This window comes from Macaca fascicularis, chromosome 2, assembly GCF_037993035.2.
Source record: "Macaca fascicularis isolate 582-1 chromosome 2, T2T-MFA8v1.1".
Classification (NCBI taxonomy): Eukaryota; Metazoa; Chordata; class Mammalia; order Primates; family Cercopithecidae; genus Macaca; species Macaca fascicularis.
This window is the reverse complement of record NC_088376.1, coordinates 23,545,763-23,550,019: the sequence shown is the minus strand read 5'-3', so window position 1 is coordinate 23,550,019 and position 4,257 is coordinate 23,545,763.

Sequence of the window (4,257 nt, the reverse complement as noted above, 5' to 3'; positions counted from 1 at the left end):
CTGCACTTTGGGAGGCTGAGGCAGGTGGATCACTTGATTCTGGGAGTTCCGGACCAGTCTGGGCAACATGGTGAAACCCTGTCTCTACAAAAATGTGGAAAATTAGCTGGCCCTGGTGGCACATGCCTGTAGTCCCAGCTACTTGGTTGGCTGAGGCAGGAGGATCGCTTGAGCTCAGGATGTCACGCTGCAGTGAGCCATGATCACACCATGCCACTGCACTCCAGACTGGGCGACAGAGCAAGACCCTGTCTCAGAAAAAAAAAAAAAAAAAAAAAAAAAGGCAGATTTTCTACTAGAATTTTAAATGTCCCCTGCCATATCTTAACTCTTGTCTGCTCTCAGGCAAAATTTATAAAAATGGAAAATGTATCTTATGCCAGATGCTTCTTCAAAGTTTCATTTCTCTTCCTAAATCTGCTTTCTTTTTTGACTCTCCAGAGGCTGAAGGTTGTTGATTTGGATTTATTCAGTTTATAGTTGTTATCTGCTTGTTTTATTGGCTTATTTATCTTTTTATTTGAATTTGAGAGTTCTTTATATATTCAGAATACAAATCTTTTATCAGATTACACATAAGTAATGTTTATGATGCTATATATTATGTGTATATGGAATATATGTATGTATATACTCTACTGCAATAGAATCAGTCTCTTTAGAAGCTTGCATAAGAGATTGACTCTCTTAATTAACTTGCTTGACTGAAGTCACACGAAGAATAAAATATAGAGGTTCATTATACCCCGTGTTTGTGACTCTGACATCCACACTCTCTATCTGCTATGTAAAGCAGCCCTACCAGGAAACCCATCTAACCACACTCCAGTAAAGCTTTGCTGGGCAGAGAATCTCATCTCTCTCAAGTGCTAAAGCAAGCAGGACTGTCTGTGTTACAGCATCCCCTTCTGGTATCTTTCTTATTGCTGATGGCAGACAATGGCAGGTGAACCTCTTCTCCAAGGCTTCATCTGACCTAAAAGGACAGCATCTGTGTGACTCACAGATTTTTAACAAATATTAAGGAACAGTTAGTAATGACATATACATAGTTTCAAAATTCAATGCAAGCAAATGTGGAAAGATCTCTCAAAAATGATTTTTTTTCCCCTTAGTATCTCATTTAGCACAACGGACTGAGTGGATATAATCCAGGATGAAGTCACAGATGATGCTGTTTTATTTTAATTGGTCATTTCTAGTCTCTGTGATTACATCTTCCCGGGTCCCTGTACTCTCAGGAGTGTCAGGAAAGTAGGCAATAATTGCATCATTCTTTATGTGTGTCTATGGCTCAGGAAGCACTGGAGACTAACGAACCAAGTGCTCATATTTCCTTCATTGCAATCTTCTTGCCTTAGGGATTTCAAACTGAGGAAAAGTTTGGAGGGTTTCCTTGTTGGGCATAGGGTAGGGTGGGAAGGGGTGGAAATTCCATTTATTTCAGCACAGGAAGCCATTATAGCAGTTACTTAACAGGTGTGTCTGTAGAAATAGGTTACACCAATTCCATTCAAACCATAACTCATTGTAAGTACTCACCATCTCCTAGGTGCCTATTTGAACATTACTGTCTCTGTGCAAAGAGGGAATGCTGCTGCTCTTTTAATCTAGTCACTTGACAGAGATAGACTTCCAAATACTATTTGTACCCATATTATGGAGATATCACACAAGGGCACTTGTGGATTAACTTACACATTTCAAACAAAATAGAGATCATGGATGTGACAGGTCCACTGAGGCCAGCACAACATGCTGCCATGTGACTTGGCATCATGGAATTTGTTCATTTTGGAGGTTAGTCTGAATGAGAAAAACAATGTTATATCAGGTGATAGACCCCTTTGCATCTTTCATTCATAGGTTTAGTAACTAAGTAGCCACATGTAGAATTTTGTTTGGACCTTTGATGACCTCTTATAAAGCATGTGTGGGCCAGGCCTGGTGGCTCATGCCTGTAATTACAGCACTTTGGGAGCCTGAGGCAGGCAGATCACCTGAGGTCAGGAGTTCAAGACCGGCCTGGTCAACATGGCGAAACCCCATCTCTACTAAAAATACAAAAATTAGCCAAGTGCAGTGGCGCATGCCCGTAATCTCAGCTACTTGGGAGGCTGAGGCAGGAGAATCACTTGAACCCAAGAGGTGGAGATTATGGTGATCAGAATCCCACCATTGCACTCCAGGCTGGGCGACAGAGCAAGATTCTGTCAAAAAAAAAAAAAAAAAAAAAAATTGTGTAATTTTATGTGAGATGCCCCACAGACACAGATATACCTATTTGTTTTTTGTTCTTAGAGGCAAATGCAAATTATTAGTGAGAGAGAGTCTTATGAATAACAGAAAAGAGTTTCCCACTTTTAGAACTGGCTAAAATGCACAGCGTGTTTTGAGAGTGAAAGAATTGGTGGTTTTAGCTTCAACTTCATGGCAGCTGCTAAAACTTTCACATGTGTGATGGAGACAAGGATCCGTCCATGCCCCCAACACCTCTTGCCAGCCTGAGTTCTCCGCCCTGTCCTCACTGGCCATCCTCCCTGGTTCATGGCTGCCCCATCTTGCCAATAAAAATATCTCAGTGGCGGTGAGATGGAAGTTTTGATTCTTGGATCTCTGCATTTTTCCCTGTACCAAGTGTATTTATCATACATGGTAAGAGAACTGGGAGGTCTGAAAAGCTGGTGCTGCCTTGGTAGTTTCAGAAACCGGCTACTGATTTTAATCTGCCTTAACTCTCTCCGAATGTGATACACAAGTGTCTCAGATGCTGCTACTGAGGGCTTTTACCTGTGGTATATTGACAAAAAAATTATATGTAGTAGGTTTAATATATAGGCTCAGGGATTCAGAGAAAAACAGAAATAAAAAAATAAAGATTAACTGAACTTTTTCTTAACCTACTAACTTCTACTAACCTTAACTTCTTAACCTTCTGTACGTAAAAAGATCACATGAACATGACATATATCTCTATCTAACTAATATCCATCACTATGATAACTAAAGGCATGTTTCAAAATCAGTTTTAAGGATCTTGACTTAAGCTAAAGGTACGTAAGTGCAGTTTCAGATCTGGTAGTATAAAAAGAAAGAGAACAGTGCTGTTGTTTTCAAAAGCCTGAATGTGACTGCGAGATAAAATTTATATTGTTTCTCCCTGGGGAAGAGAACCATAATATGAACATGGTGTTTAAAGTGGCAGAATATTTATGTATATATATAATAAAAATGATGTGTATTGGACCAACTTAATATTTTTATGAGTCATTAAGCATAGGTATTTTTTAGATGCATATTTACTCTCTATATCTTTCCAAAATACCTATTCATTATGTAATATCCCTGCTCAAGAATTTCACAGGCCCTATAAGGTCTAGAGAAAAATATTTAAACTCTAAAACCTGGTCTACCACCAATTGCATCAGTTTGCTTTTCTGTATGTACTCCTCTTTACTATCCCTACAGTAACATTTTGCTTTGGTCAATGGCCCAAGTATGCTCACTTGGTCATATCATGCTCATTTCCGTCCCTGAGTTCCCATCTAGAACTTAGCTCTGTCATTTTTTAGGGAATCCAAATCTTATGAGCAACAGACTGTTGAAGGCTTGGAGTCAAACAGACCATGTCTGATCCTGACTACCACGCCCAGCCGTAGGATCTCAAACAAGTTGTTCACTTGGCCAGAGCTCAATTTTCTCATCTTTAGATGGAAATAATAATGATTAATTATGCTGAATGAGATCATGCATATAAGACATCCTAGTAAAGGATCCGGCATACAGTGCTTAATACATCCTAATTTGCTTTATCTGTATATTCCTTCAGATTTAAAATAAATTGCACCTTAGCTGTGAAGAACACTCCTCTTACCTCTCACCCTCACTTCAGCTAGTGATAATTTTTCCACTTATGTTGTTTTAGAGCACTTCTTGTCAGACACATTCATTTCCCTGAAAATTGGTTTTTTAATCTTGGGATCTTAAATGACAGAAAGCGTGTAAAGTGCTTCGCACAAGACTTGACATCTAGTGAGTGCTCCATAAATATTTCTGTGGCTGCTGCTGCTATTGCAAAGGCAACAGTCACTCATATCCCTATGTTGGCAGCTTGTCTGCTGAGGGGTTATGTTTGTTCCTGGAAAAAAGAGACAGTGAAGAGTCAGGATTAAGGGTTTACCTTCTGGATTCAAGTTGCCTGGATTAAAATCCCAGGTCTGTAATTTTTTAAAGCCCTGTAACTTTTGACAAGTTACA